The following is a 25,045-nucleotide window of genomic DNA, read 5'->3' as shown; positions in this document are numbered from 1 at the left end:
TACCTTGTTTACTATCCAAAATTCCAACAACCTATTTTCTTCTTTTCAGATCCACTCGCTTCTGATCGTTTTCAATGATATAATTTGGATTATAACCACATAATATTCGTTAATTAAGAAATTAATGGAAGGAATATGAGACTGAAGAAAAGAAAGTACCATTGTAGTAGCTTTGATAGTGAAAAAACAATTGTCGCGAGGAAAGGAATGGGCAAAGAGCTTGGGATAGAGAAAAGGGGAAGATTGGAGGAGAAGAGAGATCATCGTTTTAAGAAGAAAATATAGAGAGAATATGATGAGTTAGGGTTTGGATTTTATCATTTCCTAATCTATTTATATATAATGATACTTAATTTTCGAAATTGCAACCTAACATAACAAGTACAACTCTTTAACCAACTAGGCTACAAAGACTTATATTTTAAATTCAACACCAAATTTGATAAACGCGGGCGTTTTAATATTAATATAAGTTCAACTTTTAACTAACTAATCTATATATATATAATGATGCTTAATTTTTAAAGTGTCCGGATTGCCGGGTCGAGAGCTGTGGTTAATTTGGATATTTGGGTCGGATTGTGGGTTGACCCGTTTTAATTTGAAACGGTTAAAAATAAAATTAAAAATGCTAAAGGTATGTTTCGAACTTGCAACCTAACAAAATAAGTACAACTCTTTAACCAACTAGGCTACATAGACTTTATATTTTAAATTCAACACCAAATTTGATAAACGCGGGACATTTTATATTAATATAAGTTCACTTTTTAACTAACTAATATATAATGATGTTGAGTAAATGGATACTTGGGTCGAATTGTGAGTTGACCCACCCATAAACTTAAAACGGTTAAAAATAAAATTTAAAAATGTTATCCGTAATTTTTTCACGATTTTTTATATTATTATTCGTGCAAATGCACGGGCTAAATGCTAATATGATTAATTAGAGAATATGAAAGGCCATGTAGATAGAGAGTGAAAAAAGTATTTATTTAGATTTTAATAATTTAAATAAATAAAAAATATATTATATATTATTAGGCTCGAAAACATTTGACAAAAACATCGAGTCCAGTATATTATCTGTTTGAGCTCGACTCGAATATTAGATGAGTCGACTCGAGGTCGACTCAAACTTGGTCAAAGTAAGCTCGAGTCAAACTTTTACTGAGTGGCTGCGAGCGGTTGACTCATTTTCAACCATCGGTTGGTAGTTGAAGATGGTCCAGACGTGTCTCTCTTGTCTCGCGAACGATGACTTGAATTTTGACCAAAGTGTCCAAGAAAATCTCCACTCGCCTATTTTTCGACTAAGCGTATGACCTAGAATTTCTCAAGGCCGCGATCCAAAACATTTCCCAACCACACGACTGTGAAAATAACTAATAAAGTTAGAGACTTCTCTCCTTCCACCAGGAATTTGTTTCCCTGCGCACGACCGAAAGATTAGGCCTCTAGCCTAGTTTTTTCCCGATAACTTCTTGCCCGCAACCGATGCTAGCGACCGATGTTGGAGACTCGGATTACGACTCGTGGACTCTCTCTATACCGAGACCCAATTTGACACAACTTTGCCCTATTTCTTTTGTATCTTTAATTTATTTTCTATTTTTTGTGTTTCAAAGACTTTTAAATCCCAAAATAAATAAATAATAATTTTAACAAAAATAAATATTTTTTTACTTATTGTCTGTTTGGCTTATTTTCAAATTTCTATTTTTCTTTTCATGTCCACAATTGGACTTTTAATCCCAAAAATTATGAAATCGATTTTTTTGTGTTCACAAAATTAATTTGAGACCACAAAAAAATAATTTTCATTTTGATTCTTTTTTCCGATTTTCACATTTACATCCCTTATTCAAGGCATTCGTTTTTGTTTTCTTTTCAATTATCCTTGTTATCCTTAAACATATGATATGACTAAGTTTGATATTTTTAGACCGAATAGGGTATTGACCAAAAAATATTTATAAGTGTAAAAATATTTCTAAGATAATACCAAAATATAGGAAGTAGAGACCCTCTGTTTTGGAAGGGTCACGTGAGACGTATCGTTAATGCTCTTTTTCACGTATAACCAACACCGAACATCTAAGGAATTTTTACTAAAATCGTTATTGTTTTACACGTTAATATTTATTTTCTTAATTTTGTGAGAAAAATAAGGTAGCCACTCTTGAAGTCATTTTTTTTTTAAGGCCCTGATTGATTTATTCTTTCATTTCAAAAATCGAAGATAATTTAAAATATTTATTATTTATTTTCTTTTTGAAAAACAATCGGGCGGGTGATTTTCAAACATATACAATGGTCGAACATGAAATTTTTTATGAAAAAATTTATTAGTTGATGACAATATTATAACATGTTGATAATATTATCATTCTTGCCAAAAAAAAATCAGGAAGTTCATCTTGAGTTTCCTTAGTTATAATTAGTAGCCGATTTTAAGAAAGTAGATAATAAAAGTTTATTTAAGATTTTCTCGGGTTAATAGTTGTTCTTGAAGAATTACCCTATGTTTGTGGCAAAATAAAGAATTATTAATTTTTATTTCTGTGTATGTCAACATGTATGATAAGTGATTGTTATTGAAGTATGTGGTTGTCCAAATCATTTGGTGTTATAAACCATATGAAATTGTAACATGATTATACTATTCACATAGTATATACACTATGTATATGTATGTGAATAATATAATTATGTGTAGGGTAAGTATTTAGCGAATTATGTGTAGGGTCAAGTATTTAACGAATTAATTCGAAAACAAATTGGAATTACAAATTTGGATTCCCTATTCGATTTGAATTAAATTGGAATTACAAATTTGGATTCCCTATTTCGATTTGAATTAAATTTGAATTTAATTTGAATAATCTTATTTATTTAAAATAATTTGAATGAAAATATTTTATTTTTCTTCTTGCGAACGAATTTCTCTCTCCCCTAACAAATGCTCAGAAGTCCGTTCATTCATTCTTTCTACAGATCCATAGATCTCTGGCAACAAATTTCTGTTTTATAATTGTTAAAACTTTGAATGATATTTTATTTGTTATGAATTATGAAACAAAATTTTAAAATTAATTACAGTCTTTTTTTTTTGGATATATAAAAATATAAATAAAAATAAAATAAAAATTCATATATATATATATATAATATACTTAACTTATTTTTTTTTTAATTAAATACAAATAAAATAAAATTAATTAATTATGAAAATAATTATTGAATAATATCAAGTGACACTTACAAAAATATAAATATTTTTTTAGTTAAGATTGTGAAATTATATTCAATCAAATTTATATCCGACCCTTAATAATTAATAAAATTGTTTGAATTACGAATTAAATAAATTTAATTGGATACAATATAGATCAGTTTTACACGTTTAGTCACCCTAATTATGTTACAATTTATATATAATGAGTCTGAGAAATAATAAATTTAATTTTTGTAACCTTTTGTATTAATTATTGTAATATAAAATGTTAAGGTTAAATAGCTTAATACAAACTTTGACACGATCAAGAGCAAATATTATTGATCGGATCTCGTTAAATATATTTTAAAAAATTGTTTTTATCATTTTAGATTGTTTAGTTAAGAGCAAATATTATTGACCGGATCTCGTTAAATATATTTTAAAAATTGTTTTTATCATTTTAGATAGTTTAGTTAATTGACGAATAATAAATATTAGATAATGTCTAGAGAATTATTAATTTTGTTTTTGTGAGAATGCAAATAATATAAAAAGTTTTTGTATGAGTCCCACCCGTCACATATAGTCTATGGTTTTGAGGAAATCCACTGTAGATGTTTCTCCTTGTTTCAAGTTAGAGAACAATTTGAGAAAGTTGACGATAAATTTCTGTCTGATTCTCCTTAATTTTCGGATTGTTAACTAATTTTTAAAAACCAAACTTTGATTATTCGTTTAAGTTTAATTTTCGACAATATTTAGGAAATAGGTGAATAATAGTTCATATTAGGAAAGTTTAAATTATTTTTTATTTTGATGATTTCAATTTGTTTAGAATCTTAACAAATGCGCATCCGGGGAATCGAAACCGTGGGAGGGTACTGAAGTTCATTCATTCCACACAGATATTAAAACATAATCTTTTAGAAAAGTTAAAATATATATATATATATATATATATATATATATATATATATATATATATATATATATATATATTTAATTTAGAAAATAATTATTACCCAAAGTTTATATAAAGGACTGGTGTAGTTTTAGATAATATAATGAAAGAAAAATCATTTTGAGTTTTTCAAACCTTATTCATTCTATTATATTTAGCTTATTTATTGTTTCATTTATCTCCACACAAAAGAGACGCACTTCTATGAATATAAAAAATATGACGTGATCAAGTACTTATACTTAAAACTAACCTTACTTTGTTCTCTTTGACATCTCTCGACACGTGTTCCAATTTAAACGTTTAGAATTCTTTACACTTTAAAACAACTTTAAAACTAAAAACATGAGTTTTGATTATAAATTTCTTAACTTTAGATTATGTTTTAAATGTTTCTAAGAGTTTTGTGAAGCTACCCAGGCCCTAGGATCGAAGAACCCAAACCTCCATCAAAATTCAAAAACTGTAATTTTGATGTTTTAGAAGACCGGTAGATACGTTAGAGAAACTTAACCTAGGATCGAGGTTTTATCTAGAACCGAGAGATCCGATCCGTGTTCTTCATCAAGGACCGAGAGGTCTAACCAATGTTCTTCAGATAAAACCGAGAGGTCCGATCGAGGATTTTTACATCCGAACGAGAGGTCAAACTTAGGACAAAGGAGTCTCGCACCCGATCGAGAACTCCTAAACCTAGGACCGATAACTTTCACTTGGGACTGAGAGGTCCAACCGAGAATTCTGGCACCTGACCGAGAATTCTAGCCTAGGACCGAGAGTCCTTAGCACCTAGACTGATGCTTTACAGCTAGGACCGAGGATCCTAAGCCCCGACCGAGAGGCTCTAGACCCAAGACCTAGGGTTATTAGCCCTTGACCGATAAAACGAACACAGGACCTAGGACATCGGTCATAAGGCATGTTTGGTTCCCATTTTCAAATTCCAAAATTATTTTTGTAATTTTGAAACCCAAAATTATTTTTGAAAAATCCCAGAAAATTAGAAAATGACTTTAAACTATTTTAGGGATATTTCCACAAAAATATTTTAACAAATTCTCATTTAGAATTTATTTTAAAACTCTAATGCCTTTTATACTGATTTTCTTTAGGTACTTTCCTCCCTCAGTTTTTATCAGCAATATGTACTAGCATTTAAATAATTGTTATTACAATTTTTTAAATAATACACAAATCTTATGCATGCTTCGAACTGAAAAAATAGTTGGTTAAACTAAACGTTATATAACCGGTTTTCAAAAGCCAAATTTATAAGTATAACCGTTTTCAAAACGGATACGGAGGATGAAGCGCGAAAGCTCATTATCAAGTATCACTAAAGTACAAACTAAAAGAAAACTCTAGCTAATATGTTTGTACACATATGCAATTTTTATTGATTTAAAAAAAATTAATTGACGACTCTATTTTTAAGAAATAATTTTTTTAACTAATTTAAACAATGAATTTCTAAAAAAATCAAATTATAATTTGATTACCACACATTCTCGAATTATATAAATTGGAATCAAATTTAATTACCTACCTAAGTATTTGACGGATTAATCCAAAATTAAATATGAGTTAAAATTATAAAATTGGATTAATTATTTCAGTTTGAATTAAATTGAATTGGTTTTGGATAATTTATTTTATCCAAAATAATTTGAATTAATTATTTTTTCTTATGTACGGGTTTCTCTCCTCTAATTGGGATGATATTTTATTTGGTACAAATTATATAACTAATATTCAATTAAATTATATCTCTTTTTCTTAGATATATAAAAATAAATAAAAATAACTTATATATATAATATATTTAATTCAATTTTTATTTTTTTTAATTAAATACAAATAAAATTAATTAATTAATTATAAAAACAAATTATTCAATAATATCAAGTTGACACATAAAAAAATTATAAACATTTTTTAGTTTGGATGATTCAAACCATCTTTAATTTAAATCATATTTCATTCAATCAAATTCATATCCGATCCGTAATAATTAGTAAAATGATTTGAATTTGTGATTGAATAAATTTCGTTTGAATGCAATACGAATCGGACAAAACATTTCAATTTTATCCGTTTGCTCACCCTAATAATTTAATTTTTTTAACCATAAGTATTAATTATTGTAATATAAAATTTTAACTTTATATAGTTTAATACAAACCCGAATAGGAGAAGAACAAAAATATTATTGTACTAATCTCGTTAAATATTTAAAAAAATATATATATTTCTAGTATAGTTAATTGGACAAATAATAAATATTAAATTATGTCTAAAAAAATTAATAACCTTTTTTTTCAGAACTCTGCAGTTAAGCGTGCTTGGGTGAGAGTAGTACTAGGATGGGTGAACCATTAGGAAGTCCTCGTGTCACACTCCTTTTTATAACTTTTTAAAAAAACAACCAAATTCATGATTAAAATGGATCAAACCTATGAAACGTTAATGACACACTCATTTTTAATGTTATTACGAAAAAAACGCAAAATAAAAGCGAGAAAATGTACGATTTAAAGGAAAAACATGTTAATTTTGAACATTTAAATTGATTTTTGATTATTTTACGAAAAAACACCAAATAAAAATGTGAAAACGTACAATTTAAAGAATAAACACGTTAATTTCAAACATTTTAATTGATTTTTGATATATTTACTTAAAAAACACAAAATAAAGCGAGAAAATCTACGATTTAATGAAAAAACGCATTAATTCCGAATTTTTTAATTGATTTTTTAAGTTAAAAAAAAACAAATTAAAGCGTGAAAACCTGAGATTTAAAGATAAAACGCGTTAATTTCGATTTTATTTTTATTTTTTAAGTTTTTACAAAAAAAATACAAAATAAAACATGAAAACCTACTATTTAAAAAAAATTGCGTTAATTTCGAATATTTTAATTGATTTTTAATATTTTTACTAAAAAACACAAAATAAAAGCGTGAAACCTATAATTTACAGAAAAAAAAGCGTTAATTTCGAACATTTTAATTGATTTTTAAGTTTTTATAAAAAAACACAAAATAAAATCGTAAAAATCTACGATTTAAAGAAAAAACATGTTAATTTCAAAAAAATTTATTGATTTTTTAAGTTTTTATAAAATAAAAGCATGAAAATGGATCAATTTGAAGAAAGCTTGGTCGTAAGTGGTCTTCGTCGGTTTAAAACTAGTCCATTTCGAATTTCGTGAAATAGTAATTTTTTATTTACATTATGATGTATCAAATGAATACATTGTTCATCATATGACGGGTGTGATCATACCTACACCAATGCACCGGATCCCATCAGAACTCTGCAGTTAAGTGTGCTTAAGCGAGAGTAGTACTAGGTGTCGCACTCCTTTTTATAACTTTTTTTAAAAACAACCAAATTCATGATTAAGATGGACCAAACATATGAAACGTTAATGACACACTCATTTTTAATGTTTTTACGAAAAAATACAAAATAAGAGCGTGAAAACGTACGATTTAAAGGAAAAACACGTTAATTTTGAATATTTAAATTGATTTTACGAAAAAAAACACAAAATAAAAGCATGAAAACGTACAATTTAAAAAATAAACACCTTAATTTCGAACATTTTAATTGATTTTTTATATATTTACTAAAAAACCACAAAATAAAAGCGTGAAAACCTACGATTTAAAGAAAAAAACGCTTTAATATCTAACATTTTAATTGATTTTTAAAGTTTTTATAAAAAAAAAAAAAAAATTAAAGCGTGAAAACTTGCGATTTAAAGAAAAAACGCGTTAATTTCGAAATATTTTATTCATTTTTTATGTTTTTACAAAAAACACAAAATAAATGCATGAAAACCTACAATTTACAGAAAAAACACGTTAATTTCGAACATGTTAATTGGTATTTTAAGTTTTATAAAAAACATAAAATAAAAGCGTGATAACTTACGATTTAAAGAAAAAACGCGTTAATTTCAAATGTATTTATTGATTTTTTTAATTTTTACAAAATAAAAGCATGAAAACAGATCAATTTGAAGAAACAGTGGTCGTAAACAACATTCGGCAGTTTAAAACTAGTCCATTTCGAATTTCGTGAAATAGTCATTTTTTTATTTACATTATGATGTATCAAATCAATACATTGTTTATCATATGACGGATGCGATCATAATAACACTAATTCAACGGATCCCATCAGTACTCCGCAGTTTAGCGTGCTTGGGTGAGAGTAGTACTAGGATGGGTGATCCCCTGGGAAGTCCTCGTGTGGCACTCCTTTTTATAACTTTTTTAAAAAACAACCAAATTCACGATTGAAATGGACTAAACTTATGAAACGTTAATGACACATTAATTTTTAATGTTTTTACGACAAAAACACAAAACATAAGCGTGGAAACGTACAATCTAAAGAATAAACATGTTAATCTTGAACATTTTAATTGATTTTTGATATATTTACTAAAAAAACACAAAATAAAAATCGTGAAAACCTATTATTTAAAGAAAAACGCGTTAATTTTAAACATTTTAATTGATTTTTAAGTTTTAAAAAAAAAAACAAAATTAAAGCGTGAAAACTTGCGATTTAAAGAAAAAACGCTTTAATTTCGAAATATTTTATTCATTTTTTATGTTTTTACAAAAAACACAAAATAAATGCTTGAAAACCTACGATTTAAAAAAAATGCGTTAATTTCGAATATTTTAATTGATTTTTTGATATTTTTACTAAAAACACAAAATAAAATTGTGAAAACATACAATTTACAGAAAAAAAAAATACAAAATAAAAGCGTGAAAACCTACGATTTAAAGAAAAAACGTGTTAATTTCGAAAGTTTTTATTGATATTTTAAGTTTTTACAAAATAGAAGTATGAAAACGGATCAATTTGAAGAAAACTGTAGTGGTAAATGGCCTTCGATAGTTTAAAACTGGTCCATTTCGAATTTCGTGAAATAGTCATTTTTTATTTATATTATGATGTATCAAATGAAAGCATTATTTATCATATCACGTGTGCGATCATACCAGCACTAATGCACCGGATCCCATCAGAACTCCGTAGTTAGTACTACGATGGGTGACCCCCTGAGAAGTTTTTGTGTCGTACTCATTTTTATAACTTTCTTAAAAAACAACCAAATTCACAATTAAAATGTACCAAAATTATACAACATTAATGACACTCATTTTTAATGTTTTTACGAAAAAGCACAAAATAAAAGCGTGAAAAAGTACGATTTAAAGGAAAAACACGTTAATTTCGAAAATCTAAATTGATTTTTGATGTGTTTACGAAAAAACGTCAAATAAAAATGTGAAAACGTACAACTTAATGAATAAAAATGTTAATTTCGAACATTTTAATTGATTTTTGATATATTTACTAAAAAAACACTGAATAAAAACGTGAAAAGCTACGATTTAAAAAAAACGCGTTAATTTCGAACATTCTGATTAATTTTTGAAGTTTAAAAAAAACAAAATATAAGCGTGAAAACCTGTGATTTATAGAAAAACGCACTAATTTCAAACATTTTAATTGAATTTTGATATTTTTACTTAAAAAACATAAAATAAAAGCGTGAAAACCTACAATTTACAGAAAAAAACGCGTTAATTTCGAACATGTTAATTGATATTTTAAGTTTTTATAAAAAAATATAAAATAAAAGCGTAATAACTTGCGATTTATAGAAAAAACGCGTTAATTTCAAATGTGTTTATTGATTTTTTTAGTTTTTATAAAATAAAAGCATGAAAACAGATCAATTTGAAGAAACAGTGGTCGTAAACAACATTCGGCAGTTTAAAACTAGTCCATTTCGAATTTCGTGAAATAGTCATTTTTTATTTACATTATGATGTATCAAATGAATACATTGTTTATCATATGACGGATGCGATCATAATAGCACTAATTCACCGGATCTCATCAGTACTCCGCAATTTAGCGTGCTTGGGTGAGAGTAGTACTAGGATGGGTGATCCCCTGGGAAGTCCTCGTGTCGCACTCCTTTTTATAACTTTTTTAAAAAACAACCAAATTCATGATTGAAATGGACTAAACTTATGAAACGTTAATGACACATTCATTTTTAATGTTTTTACGAAAAACACAAAACATAAGCGTGGAAACGTACAATCTAAAGAATAAACATGTTAATCTCGAACATTTTAATTGATTTTTGATATATTTACTAAAAAAACACAAAATAAAAATCGTGAAAACCTATTATTTTAAGAAAAACGCGTTAATTTTAAACATTTTAATTGATTTTTTAAGTTTTTAAAAAAACAAAATTAAAGCGTGAAAACTTGCGATTTAAAGAAAAAACGCGTTAATTTCGAAATATTTTATTCATTTTTTATGTTTTTACAATAAACACAAAATAAATGCATGAAAACCTACGATTTAAAAAAAATGCGTTAATTTCGAATATTTTAATTGATTTTTTGATATTTTTACTAAAAACACAAAATAAAATTGTGAAAACATACAATTTACAGAAAAAACACGTTAATTTCGAATATTTTAATTTATTTTTTATGTTTCTACAAAAAATACAAAATAAAATCGTGAAAACCTACGATTAAGAGAAAACGTGTTCATTTCGAATGTTTTTATTGATATTTTAAGTTTTTACAAAATAGAAGTATGAAAACAGATCAATTTGAAGAAACCGTGGTGGTAAATGGCCTTTGATAGTTTAAAACTGGTCCATTTCAAATTTCGTGAAATAGTCATTTTTTATTTATATTATGATGTCTCGAATGAAAACATTGTTTATCATATCAAGTGTGCGATTATACCAGCACTAATGCACCGGATCCCATCAGAACTCCGTAGTTAGTACTACGATGGGTGACCCCCTGAGAAGTTTTTGTGTCGTACTCATTTTTATAACTTTCTTAAAAAACAACCAAATTCACGATTAAAATGTACCAAAATTATGAAACATTAATGACACTCATTTTTAATGTTTTTACGAAAAAACACAAAATAAAAGCTTGATTTAAAGGAAAAACACGTTAATTTCGAAAATTTAAATTGATTTTTGATGTGTTTACGAAAAAACATCAAATAAAAATGTGAAAACGTACAACTTAAAGAATAAAAATGTTAATTTTGAACATTTTAATTGATTTTTGATATATTTACTAAAAAAAGCTAAATAAAAACGTGAAAAACTACGATTTAAAAAAACGCGTTAATTTCGAACATTCTGATTAAATTTTGAAGTTTAAAAAAAACAAAATATAAGCGTGAAAACCTGCGATTTATAGAAAAAACGCGTTAATCTCAATAAAATTTATTGATTTTTTAAGTTTTATAAAAAAACACAAAATAAAAGAATGAAAACCTACGATTTAAAGAAAAAACACGTTAATTTCAAACATTTTAATTGATTTTAATTGATTTTTGATATTTTTACTAAAAAAAACATAGAATAAAAGCGTGAAAACCTATAATTTACAGAAAAAATACATTTATTTCGAACATGTTAATTAATATTTTAAGTTTTTACAAAAAACATAAAATAAAAGTTTGATAACTTACGATTTAAAGAAAAAACACATTAATTTCGAATGGTTTTATTGATTTTTTTAGTTTTTACAAAATAAAAGCATGAAAACAGATAAATTTGAAGAAACATTGCTCGTAAACAACATTCGGCAATTTAAAACTAGTTCATTTCGAATTTCGTGAAATAGTCATTTTTTTACTTACATTATGATGTATCAAATGAATACATTGTTTATCATATGACGGATGCGATAATAATAGCACTAATTCACCGGATCCCATCAGTACTCCGCAGTTTAGCATGCTTGGGTGAGAATAGTACTAGGATGGGTGATCCCCTGGGAAGTCCTCGTGTCGCACTCCTTTTTATAACTTTTTTTAAAAACAACCAAATTCACGATTGAAATGGACTAAACTAATGAAACGTTAATGACACATTCATTTTTAATGTTTTTACGAAAAAAAACACAAAACATAAGCGTGAAAACATACAATCTAAAGAATAAACATGTTAATCTCGAACATTTTAATTGATTTTTGATATATTTACTAAAAAACACAAAATAAAAATCGTGAAAACCTATTATTTAAAAAAAAAACGCGTTAATTTTAAACATTTTAATTGATTTTTTAAGTTTTTACAAAAAACAAAAATAAAGCGTGAAAATTTGCGATTTAAGAGAAAAAACGCGTTAATTTCGAAATATTTTATTCATTTTTTATGTTTTTACAAAAAACACAAAATTAATGCATGAAAACCTACGATTTAAAAAAAATGCGTTAATTTCGAATATTTTAATTGATTTTTTGATATTTTTACTAAAAAACACAAAATAAAATCGTGAAAACATACAATTTACAGAAAAAAACACGTTAATTTCGAATATTTTAATTAATTTTTTATGTCTCTACAAAAAATACAAAATAAAAGCGTGAAACCTACGATTTAAAGAAAAAAACTGTTAATTTCGAATGTTTTTATTGATATTTTAAGTTTTTACAAAATAGAAGTATGAAAACGAATCAATTTGAAGAAACCGTGGTGGTAAATGGCCTTCGATAGTTTAAAACTGGTCCATTTCGAATTTCGTGAAATAGTCATTTTTTATTTATATTATGATGTATCAAATGAAAATAGTGTTTATCATATCACGTGTGCGATCATACCAGCACTAATGCACCGGATCCCATCAGAACTCCGTAATTATTACTACGAAGGGTGACCCCCTAAGAAGTTTTCGTGTCGTACTCATTTTTATAACTTTCTTAAAAAACAACCAAATTCACGATTAAAATGTACCAAAATTATGAAACATTAATGACACTCATTTTTAATGTTTTTACGAAAAAAAACAAAATTAAAGCGTGAAAAAGTACGATTTAAAGGAAAAACACATTAATTTCGAAAATTTAAATGTATTTTTGATGTGTTTACGAAAAAACATCAAATAAAATTGTGAAAACGTACAACTTAATGAATAAAAATGTTAATTTCGAACATTTTAATTGATTTTTGATATATTTACTAAAAAAACACTAAATAAAAACGTAAAAAGCTACGATTTAAAAAAAACCCGTTAATTTTGAACATTCTGATTAATTTTTGAAGTTTAAAAAAAACAAAATATAAGCGTGAAAACCTGCGATTTATAGAAAAAACGCGATAATTTCAATAAAATTTATTGATTTTTTAAGTTTTATAAAAAAACACAAAATAAAAGAATGAAAACCTACAATTTAAAGAAAAAACACGTTAATTTCAAAAAATTTAATTGATTTTTAATATTTTTACTAAAAAAACATAAAATAAAAGCGTGAAAACCTACAATTTACAGAAAAAATGCATTAATTTCGAACATGTTAATTAATATTTTAAGTTTTTACAAAAAACATAAAATAAAAGTTTGATAACTTACAATTTAAAGAAAAAACGCATTAATTTCGAATGGTTTTATTGATTTTTTTAGTTTTTACAAAATCAAAGCATGAAAACAGATTAATTTGAAGAAACTGTGGTCGTAAACAACATTCGGCAGTTTAAAAGTAGTCCATTTCGAATTTCGTGAAATAGTCATTTTTTTATTTACATTATGATATATCAAATTAATACATTGTTTATCATATGACGGATGCGATCATAATAGCACTAATTCACCGGATCCCATCAGAACTCCGCAGTTTAGCGTGCTTGGGCGAGAGTAGTACTAGGATGGTGACCCCCTAAGAAGTTCTCGTGTCGTACTCCTTTTTATAACTTTCTTAAAAAACAACCAAATTCACCATAAAAATGTACCAAAATTATGAAACATTAATGACACTCATTTTTAATGTTTTTACGAAAAAACACAAAATAAAAGCGTGAGAACCTACTATTTAAAGAGAAAACGCGTTAACTTTAAATATTTAAATTGATTTTTGATATTTATACGAAAAAACACCAAATAAAAATGTGAAAACATAAAACTTACAGAATAAAAATGTTAATTTCGGACATTTTAATTGATTTTTGATATATTTATTAAAAAAATACTAAATAAAAACGTGAAAACCTACGATTTAAAAAAAACGCGTTAATTTCAAACATTTTGATTGATTTTTGAAGTTTAAAAAAAAATATATAAGCGTGAAAACCTGCGATTTATAGAAAAAAGGCGTTAATTTCAAAAAAAAAATTATTGATTTTTTAAGTTTTATAAAAAAGCACAAAATAAAAGCATTAAAACCTACGATTTAAAGAAAAAACGCGTTAATTTCAAACATTATAATTGATTTTTGATAATTTTACTAAAAAAACATAAAATAAAAGCGTGAAAACCTACAATTTACAGAAAAAACGCGTTAATTTTGAACATGTTAATTGATATTTTATGTTTTTATAAAAAACATAAAATAAAAGCGTGATAACTTACGATTTAAAGAAAAAACGTATTAATTTCGAATGTTTTTATTGATTCATTAAGTTTTTACAAAAAAGAAGAATGAAAATAGATCAATTTGAAGAAACCGTGGTCGTAAACAACATTCCGTAGTTTAAAACTAGTCCATTTCGAATTTCGTGAAATACTTATTTTTTTTATTTACATTATTATGTATCAAATGAATACATTGTTTTTCATATGACGGATGCGATCATAATAGCACTAATTCACCGGATCCCATCAGTACTCCGCAGTTAACGTGCTTGGGCGAGAGTAGTACTAGGATGGGTGATCTCCTGGAAGTCCTCGTGTCGCGCTCCTTTTTATAACTTTTTTAAAAAACCACCAAATTCACGATTAAAATGGACTAAACTTATGAAACGTTAATGACACATTCATTTTTAATATTTTTACGAAAAAAACACAAAACATAAGCGTGAAAACGTACAATCTAAAGAATAAACATGTTAATCTCGAACATTTTAATTGATTTTTGATATATTTACTAAAAAAACACAAAAAAAAAACTGAAAACCTGTTATTTATAGAAAAACGCATTAATTTTAAACATTTTAATTGATTTTTTAAGTTTTTACAAAAACCAAAATTAAAGCGTGAAAACTTGCAATTAAAAGAAAAAGGCGTTAATTTCGAAATTTTTTATGTTATTACAAAAAAACACAAAATAAAAGCATGAAAACCTATAATTTAAAAAAAAATACGTTAATTTTGAACATCTTAATTGATTTTTGATATTTTTACTAAAATACACAAAATAAAATCGTGAAAATATACAATTTACAGAAAAAACGCCTTAATTTCGAACATTTTAATTGATTTTTTATGTTTTTACAAAAAAAAACACAAAAGAAAGCATGAAAACCTACGATTTAAAGAAAAAACGTGTTAATTTCGAAAGTTTTATTGATATTTTAAGTTTTTACAAAATAAAAGTATGAAAACGGATCAATTTAAAGAAACCGTGATCGTAAATGGCCTTCGGTAGTTTAAAACTAGTGCATTTGAATTTCGTGAAATGGTTATTTTTTTATTTACATTATGATGTATCAAATGAATACATTGTTTATCATATCACGTGTGTGATCATAAAAGAACTAATGCACCGGATCCCATCAGAACTCCGTAGGTAAGCGTACTTGGGCGAGTGTAGTACTAGAATGGGTGACCCCTTGGGAAGTCCTCGTGTCGCACTCCTTTTTATTTTTTAAGAAACAACCAAATTCACTATTAAAATGGACTAAACTTATGAAACGTTAATGACACATTCATTTTTAATGTTTTAACGAAAAAAAACACAAAATAAAAGCGTGAAAACGTACAATCTAAAGAATAAACACGTTAATTTCGAACATTTTAATTGATTTTTGATATATTTATTAAAAAAACACTAAATAAAAACGCGAAAACCTACGATTTAAAAAAAACGCGTTAATTTCAAACATTTTGATTGATTTTTGAAGTTTAAAAATAACAAAATATAAGCGTGAAAACCTGCGATTTATAGAAAAACGCGTTAATTTCAAAAAAATTTATTGCTTTTTCAAGTTTTATAAAAAAACACAAAATAAAAGCATTAAAACCTACGATTTAAAGAAAAAACGCGTTAATTTCAAATATTTTAATTGATTTTTGATGTTTTTACGAAAAAACACCAAATAAAAATGTGAAAACGTACAACTTAAAGAATAAAAATGTTAATTTGGAACATTTTAATTGATTTTTGATATACTTATTAAAAAAACACTAAATAAAAACGTGAAAACCTACGATTTAAAAAAAACGCGTTAATTTCAAACATTTTGATTGATTTTTGAAGTTAAAAAAAAACAAAATATAAGCGTGAAAACCTGCGATTTATAGAAAAAACGCGTTAATTTCAAAAAAAATTATTGATTTTTCACGTTTTATAAAAAAACACAAAATAAAAGCATTAAAACCTACGATTTAAAGAAAAAACGCGTTAATTTCGAACATGTTAATTGATATTTTAAGTTTTTATAAAAAACATAAAATAAAAGCGTGATAACTTACGATTTAAAGAAAAAAACGCATTAATTTTGAATGTTTTTATTGATTCTTTAAGTTTTTACAAAATAAAAGCATAAAAACAGATCAATTTGAAGAAACCGTAGTCGTAAACAACATTCGTCAGTTTAAAACTAGTCCATTTCGAATTTCGTGAAATACTCATTTTTTTATTTACATTATAATGTATCAAATGAATACATTGTTTATCATATGACGGATGGGATCATAATAGCACTAATTCACCTGATCCCATCAGTACTCCGCAGTTTAGCGTGCTTGGGCGAGAGTAGTACTAGGATGGGTGATCCCCTGGGAAGTCCTCTTGTCGCACTCCTTTTTATAATTTTTTTAAAAAAATGACCAAATTCACGATTAAAATGGACTAAACTTATGAAACGTTAATGACACATTCATTTTTAATATTTATACGAAAAAAAAAACAAAACATATGCGTGAAAACGTACAATCTAAAGAATAAACATGTTAATCTCGAACATTTTAATTGATTTTTGATATATTTACTAAAAAACACAAAATAAAAACGTGAAAATCTATTATTTATAGAAAAACGCATTAATTTTAAACATTTTAATTGATTTTTTAAGTTTTTACAAAAAACAAAATTGGAGCGTGAAAACTTGCGATTTAAAGAAAAACGCGTTAATTTCAAAAATTTTTATTCATTTTTTATGTTTTTACAAAAAAAACACAAAATAAAAGCATGAAACCTACAATTTAAAAAAATACGTTAATTTCAAACATTTTAATTGATTTTTGATATTTTTACAAAAAAAAACACAAAATAAAATCGTGAAAACATGCAATTTACAGAAAAAACGCCTTAATTTCGAACATTTTATTTCATTTTTTATGTTTTTACAAAAAAAACACAAATGAAAAGCGTGAAAACCTACGATTTAAAGAAAAACGTGTTAGGATCTAGGTCGCGGCTAGAGGACCGGGGTCTGGCCGGTTAGCGCGTCTTACTCAAAGGGTGGTGATTAATCTGGTTAGAGATTAACACCGGGGTTTCAATACTACACAAACTGTCACAAACCCTTGAACCAGGTTCAAGCGCGGAAGTGGTTTGTTTCAGGTTGAAGCGGGACACTCTTAGGATAGGCAGAACCGGTTTTGAGTAGGATAGGTTTGGAAGTTGCTGGGTCGGTTTTATAGCTTAGTGATTCGGTTTAAGTAGTGTAGAGTCGGCCAAAGCGATGTAAGTAGGTTATAAAGTAGAACTGGCAAAAAGTAAGTAACAAGACAGATTTTTATGGATGTTCGGAGATAAAACTCCTACGTCACCCCTTCCTCTCGAAACCGCGAGAAGGATATTCACAAAGGAATACAAACACAATCCGATCGAGACTTATTTCCTGCTCGATAACACCCGTACAATTTTAACCGAAATTGTAAAAATTACACTTCAACTTAGCACTTATGCTTTCTAGAGATAGAACACACTTTTTTCACTTGTAGATTAAATGTTCACTGTGTCCCACATTTACTCCTCTTCAGCTACTCCTTTTATAGGTGAAATATGCCAACGGTCATATTTCATTTCCTTGAATTTGATTGGTTGAGCAGAGGTTCAGTGATTCAGACCTGGCGGTCTGTTCTTCCAGTATGTATGTCAAACTGGCTAGGTTTGTCTTTTACTCAATATGGTGACTGTCAGTTGGACAGTTGTCTATACTTGGAAGATCGTCTTTCTGATTTATCCTGAAGTGGAAAGATCTTGTAGGACGGTCTTTTGCAGTCTGCAGACTGTCCTCAGACTTGTATGAATATGGCAATGTTCAGTCTGTTCCTTTGGTATCATTCTCAACAGATACCCGTAGTATCTTCTTATGCTGGTCGGTTATTTGTCTTAACCGGATGTTTTCCGGTTATTGCTTTGGCTTCTGGTCGGTTAATGACCGACTATCTGGTGTTTCCGGCCTTCAGTTTTGACCTATCTTGCCTTCTTTGTGCGGTCATGTTTCTCATCTGTTTAGGTGTTTGACCAGTTGAGTTTCTCAACCGGCTCAGTACTTTGACCGGTCCGGTTCTTTGTCTGTTCCTGCATAGGAAGTTTATTTGTGTTAAGTTTCTATTGACCGGTCTAATTTTATCTAACAAAACGAGTTAATTTCGAAAGTTTTATTGATATTTTAAGTTTTTACAAAATAAAAGTATGAAAATGGATCAATTTAAAGAAACCGTGATCGTAAATGGCCTTCGGCAGTTTAAAACTAGTGCATTTCGAATTTCGTGTAATAGTCATTTTTTATTTACATTATGATGTATCAAATGAATACATCGTTTATCATATCACGTGTGCGATCATACCAGCACTAATGCACTGGATCCCATCAGAACTCCGTAGGTAAGCGTACTTGGGCGAGTGTGGTACTAGGATGGGTGACCCCTTGGGAAGTCCTCGTGTCGCACTCCTTTTTATAACATTTTTAAGAAACAACCAAATTCACTATTAAAATGGACTAAACTTATGAAACGTTAATGACACATTCATTTTTAATGTTTTTACGAAAAAAACACAAAATAAAAGCGCGAAAAAATACAATCTAAAGAATAAACACGTTAATTTCGAACATTATAATTGATTTTTGATATATTTATTAAAAAAACACTAAATAAAAACGTGAAAACCTAAAATTTAAAAAAAACGCTTTAATTTCAAACATTTTGATTGATTTTTGAAGTTAAAAAAAACAAAATATAAGCGTGAAAACTTGTGATTTATAGAAAAAACACGTTAATTTCAAAAAAAATTATTGATTTTTCAAGTTTTATAAAAAAACACAAAATAAAAGCATTAAAACCTACGATTTAAAGAAAAAACGCGTTAATTTTAAACATTTTAATTGATTTTTGAGGTTTTTACAAAAAAACACCAAATAAAAATGTGAAAACGTACAACTTAAAGAATAAAAATGTTAATTTCGAACATTTTAATTGATTTTTGATATACTTATTTAAAAAACACTAGATAAAAACATGAAAACCTACGATTTAAAAAAAACACGTTAATTTCAAACATTTTGATTGATTTTTGAAGTTTTTAAAAAACAAAATATAAGCGTGAAAATCTGCGATTTAAAAGATAAACCATTAATTTAAAAAAAAAATATTGATTTTTTAAGTTTAAAAAAAACATAAAATAAAAGAATGAAAACCTACGATTTAAAGAAAAAACGCGTTAATTTCAAACATTTTAATTGATTTTTGATATTTTTACTAAAAAAACATGAAATAAAAGCGTGAAAACCTACTATTTACAGAAAAAACGCGTTAATTTGAACATGTTAATTGATATTTTATGTTTTTACAAAAAACATAAAATAAAAGCGTGATAACCCACGATTTAAAGAAAAAACGCGTTAATTTCGAATGTTTTTATTGATTCTTGAAGTTTTTACAAAATAAAAGCATGAAAACAGAACAATTTGAAGAATTTCGTGAAATACTCATTTTCTAATTTACATTATGATGTATCAAATGAATACATTGTTTATCATATGACGGATGTGATCATAATAGCACTAATTCACCGGATCCGATCAGAACTCCGCAGTTAAGCGTACTTGGGCGAAAGTAGTACTAGGATGGGTGATCCCCTGGGAAGTTCTCGTGTCGCACTCATTTTTATAACTTTTTTAAAAAACAACCAAATTCACGATTAAAATGGACTAAACTTATGAAACGTTAATGACACACTCATTTTTAATGTTTTTATGAAAAAACACACAAAATAACAGCATGAAAACGTACAATTTAAAGAATAAACACGTTAATATCGAATATTTTAATTGATTTTTGATATATTTACTTAAAAAACAAAATAAAAGCGTGAAAACCTACGATTTAAAGAAAAAATGCGTTAATTTCAAACATTTTAATAGATTCTTTAAGTTTTTACAAAAAAAACAAAATTAAAGCTTGAAAACCTACGATTTAAAGAAAAAATGCGTTAATTTCGAAAAATTTTATTCATTTTTTATGTTTTTACAAAAAAAACAAAAAATAAATGTGTTAATTTCTAACATTTTAATTGATTTTTGATATTTTTTTACTAGAAAACACAAAATAAAAGTGTAAAAACATACAATTTACGGAAAAAACGCGTTAATTTCGAACATTTTGATTAATTTTTTATGTTTTTACAAAAAACACTAAATAAAAGCGTGAAAACCTATGATTTAAAGAAAAAAACGTGTTAATTTCGAAAGTTTTTATTAATATTTTATGTTTTTACAAAATAAAAGTATGAAAACGAATCAATTTGAAGAAACCGTGGTCGTAAATGTTCTTCGACAGTTTAAAACTAGTCCATTTTGAATTTCGTGAAATAGTCATTTTTTATTTACATTATGATGTATCAAATGAATACATTGTTTATCATATGACGGATGCGATCATAATAGCACTAATGCACCGGATCCCATCAGAACTCCGTAGTTTAGCGTGCTTGGGCGAGAGTAGTACTAGGATGGGTGCATGATCCCCTGGGAAGTCCTCGTGTCGCACTCCTTTATATAAATTACTTAAAAACAACCAAATTCACGATTAAAATGTACCAAAATTATGAAACATTAATGATACTCATTTTTAATGTTTTTACGAAAAAATACAAAATAAAAGCGTGAAACATACGACTTAAAGGAAAAACACGTTAATTTCGAAAATTTAAATTGATTTTTGATGGTTTTACGAAAAAACACCAAATAAAAATGTTAATTTTGAATATTTTAATTGATTTTTGATATATTTACTAAAAAAACACTAAATAAAAACGTGAAAAACTACGATTTAAAAAAAACGGGTTAATTTCGAACATTTTGATTAATTTTTTAAGTTAAAAAAAACAAAATATAAGCGTGAAAACCTGCAATTTAAAGAAAAAAATGCATTAATTTAAAAAAAAATTATTCATTTTTTATGTTTTTTAAAAAAAAACACAAAATAAAAGTATAAAAACCTACGATTTAAAGAAAAAACGCGTTAATTTCAAAAAAATTAATTGATTTTTGATATTTTACTAAAAAAACATAGTATAAAAGCGTGAAAACCTACGATTTACAGAAGAAACGCGTTAATTTCAAACATTTTAATTGATTTTTGATATTTTTACTAAAAAAACATAATAAAAGAGTGAAAACCTACGATTTACAGAAAAAATGTGTTAATTTCGAACATGTTAATTGATATTTTAAGTTTTTACAAAAAAACATTATATAAAAGCATGATAACCTACAATTTAAAGAAAAATGTGTTAATTTAGAATGTTTTTTTATTGATTTTTTAAGTTTTTACAAAATAAAAGAATGAAAACGGATCAATTTGAAGAAACCGTGGTCGTAAACGGCATTCAGCAGTTTAAAACTAGTTCATTTCGAATTTCGTGAAATAGTCATTTTTTTATTTACATTATGATGTATCAAATGAATACATTATGTATCATATGACGGGTGCGATCATAATAGCACTAATTCATCGGATCCCATCAGAACTCCACAGTTAAACTTGGTTGGGCGAGAGTAGTACTAGGATGGGTGATCCCCTAGGAAGTCCTCGTATCGCACTCCTTTTTATAACTTTTTTAAAAAACAACCAAATTCACGATTAAAATAGACTAAACTTATGAAACGTTAATGACACACTTAATTTTAATGTTTTTACGAAAAAAATACAAAATAAAAGCGTGAAAACGTACAATTTAAAGAATAAACACGTTAATCTCGAACATTTTAATTAATTTTTGATGTATTTACTAAAAAAACTATAATGAAGAGAAAAATATTAAGATAAATGAAGAGGCAAACAATGTCAACATTGGATCAATTGATGATTTTATGTATTGGTTTAACTTTTCAACAATATAAATCTCTCATCTCTAATCTAAAACTCAGTTTATCCTCTTATATTCTCACTTTAGAATTCCAAGAGCTCTCTTATTGTTTTGTGAGTGTTTTTCAAATTCTTTATTCGATATATTTTCTGTTGAAACCTGATAATCGTTCAGGTACATTGATCAAGTTTGATGCGTAGTAATTCTAGTGCAGAATCGCTACTAGATTCATTGTACCCTATGAGACAGTCATCTACGATAAGCTCCAGCACAAACGGGAGACGATAGAACTGTTTTAAAGAAAATTTGTTGAGCACATGCCTCGAATCAACGTCTCATTCGGTAAATTCGATCTTCGTATATTTAATTTAATTTTATTTACTTGCAACATCATATCATATGTATATATATTTTCTGTTATTTCGAGACAAGATTTCTAACCATTATATAATGAAAATGATATTGGCTAATTAATGAGATTGAAATGCAATTAAATTGCTTCATTAAATTTATATTTCTACCTTAAAAAAAACACAATCTTATATGCAAGGAATTCAAATTTTATCTTGGGCTTAAAATATAGTTTAATTCATGTATTGATTCATTTAAAAAATCAATAATACCACAATTTCAGAAAATGCATCTTACAATTACATGAATAATTGGATGTTTTGTCCAAACCTCTAATTTATTCAAAATTCTTTGCTCGCTTCTAATTTTGGTTTCATGCAATTTGTGTTTGTCTTTATGATAATTATTCAGGTACTAAGTAATTCAATTTGGTTTAGTAATTATTGTACAAACTCACTAAATTATCCTATGTACCTAAGAAAAAGTAATTTGTTAAGGCAACAAAGAATTCTCTTAGTCTGGAATCCCACATTTTAAATTCGATGAATTTGTTTCATTGAATTTTATATACAAATTTTTGATGTTTCAAAAGGAGTTGTCAACCTTATCTCTATAAAACTCAAAGAAATAAGGTCTACACATGATTTATTGTTGGATAATTTGTAGGTGTATTCCAAAAGTTTGGCTTATTGCAAAATGGAATATAATCATATAGCCCAATTTTAGAAATAGACCAATTTATAATATCATATTAAATCATTATTAAAATTAAAAGCTTTTCAAAATAACTTTTAAAATTAAAATTCATTAAAATCTATTGTAAACTTAAGTGTCACATATACTAAAGAAATAAATACAACAAACAATGAAAATGCAAGATCTACAAAAGTAAGATCTTAAAAATCATTATTAAAGAAAGAAGATTTTTTTTTGTTTAAAGTAAGGATAACATGACACCCCAATAAGCAGTCATTTTTTTCAGTCCAAGAAGAAGCAAAAGTCCTTCTCTTTCAATCAAAGGGTTTTATGTGAGAATTGAACCCGTAATCTTTTGATCTTTTAATTCGACTTTTTTGACTTAACTATTATTGAGAGAGTTAATAAAAAATAGATAATAGAACAAGGGGTGTTCAATATTTGGTCTGAACCGAATATCCGACCGAATTCGAATTCACCGAATTCGAATAAACCGAATTCGAATTTCATTTTCGGTTTTCGAATCGAATTTCAAATCAATTCGAATTCAAATACGGTTTTCGAATTGGTTTTCGAGTTTGGGTTTCAACTCGAAAACCAAACCGAAAACCGAATTCATTTTTTATTATTTATTCTTTCAAACTTAACTTAAGAATAAGTTCAAAATAATCAAACTAGAATATTTTGAATTAAGATTTATAATAAAAGAAAAAATGAAACAAAAACACTAGTGGTCTAGTGGTAGAATAGTACCCTACCATGGTATAGACCCCGCGTTCAATTCTTGGCTGTTACATTTTATTTTGAGTTTAAAATAAAAGAAAATTGAATTCGGTTTGAATTCAAATTATTCGAAGTTCAAACCGAATATAAAATTCGAATTCGGTTCGGTTTTCGAATTGACGAAAAAAAACAAAAAATTCGAAGAAACCGGATTGTGGAACTCGAATAACTCGAAACCGAACCGATGAACACCTCTAAATAGAACAAATTTTCCAATCCATAAAAACAAACAACAAAAAATAATAATGAAAAATGTAGTTTTTTTTAATGAAATATGCTACCAGCATGACCTCCATAACCATGACATCCACTTTATATCAATTTATATAATTATAAATTGTTAAAATCATATTATATTATTATTTATATTTAAAGTTTTTCAAAATAACTTTAGAAATGAAAATTCATTATAATTTAATCTAAATAAGTGTTGCATATACTAAAGAAATAAATACAACAAGCAGTCAAAATGCAAAAAAGTGAGATCTTAAAAAAAAATAGATAATAGATTAAAAATTCTGCTACATAAAAACAAATAATAAAAATAATAAATGTAGTTTTGTTTACAGAAGGAAAGATATAGAAATAAAAAAAAGGCTAGAATGATCACCTTTCCAATCATAACATTTACTTCAACTTAATGCATTTTAAATAAGAATCGAACTCGAGATTTTTGTTGTCTT

General features: G+C 26.6%; 2 non-coding genes and 9 pseudogenes across 2 annotated transcripts; all 11 read left to right on the top strand.

Moving 5' to 3' along the window:
- The first annotated feature begins 8,337 nt into the window (after window positions 1-8,337).
- On the top strand, window positions 8,338-8,456 carry LOC124913546 (annotated as a pseudogene).
- A 1,628-nt stretch (window positions 8,457-10,084) lies between these two features.
- LOC124913526 lies at window positions 10,085-10,203 on the top strand (annotated as a pseudogene).
- Window positions 10,204-11,958: 1,755 nt separating this feature from the next.
- LOC124913533 lies at window positions 11,959-12,077 on the top strand (annotated as a pseudogene).
- A 1,764-nt stretch (window positions 12,078-13,841) lies between these two features.
- Window positions 13,842-13,959, top strand: LOC124913521 (annotated as a pseudogene).
- An 876-nt stretch (window positions 13,960-14,835) lies between these two features.
- On the top strand, window positions 14,836-14,952 carry LOC124913531 (annotated as a pseudogene).
- Window positions 14,953-15,728: 776 nt separating this feature from the next.
- LOC124913482 lies at window positions 15,729-15,847 on the top strand. The gene has a single exon (XR_007096728.1). It is a non-coding gene; the product is annotated as a 5S ribosomal RNA (ribosomal RNA).
- Window positions 15,848-16,896: 1,049 nt separating this feature from the next.
- On the top strand, window positions 16,897-17,015 carry LOC124913538 (annotated as a pseudogene).
- Window positions 17,016-18,998: 1,983 nt separating this feature from the next.
- Window positions 18,999-19,117, top strand: LOC124913541. Its single transcript, XR_007096759.1, has one exon. It is a non-coding gene; the product is annotated as a 5S ribosomal RNA (ribosomal RNA).
- Window positions 19,118-20,207: 1,090 nt separating this feature from the next.
- Window positions 20,208-20,326, top strand: LOC124913517 (annotated as a pseudogene).
- A 765-nt stretch (window positions 20,327-21,091) lies between these two features.
- LOC124913513 lies at window positions 21,092-21,214 on the top strand (annotated as a pseudogene).
- Window positions 21,215-22,150: 936 nt separating this feature from the next.
- Window positions 22,151-22,269, top strand: LOC124913525 (annotated as a pseudogene).
- The last annotated feature ends 2,776 nt before the right edge of the window (window positions 22,270-25,045 follow it).

This window comes from Impatiens glandulifera, chromosome 8 (assembly GCF_907164915.1).
Source record: "Impatiens glandulifera chromosome 8, dImpGla2.1, whole genome shotgun sequence".
In the NCBI taxonomy this organism is placed as follows: domain Eukaryota; kingdom Viridiplantae; phylum Streptophyta; class Magnoliopsida; order Ericales; family Balsaminaceae; genus Impatiens; species Impatiens glandulifera.
Note: the sequence above shows the minus strand (reverse complement) of the source record. Positions and strands in the feature narration are given on the sequence as shown.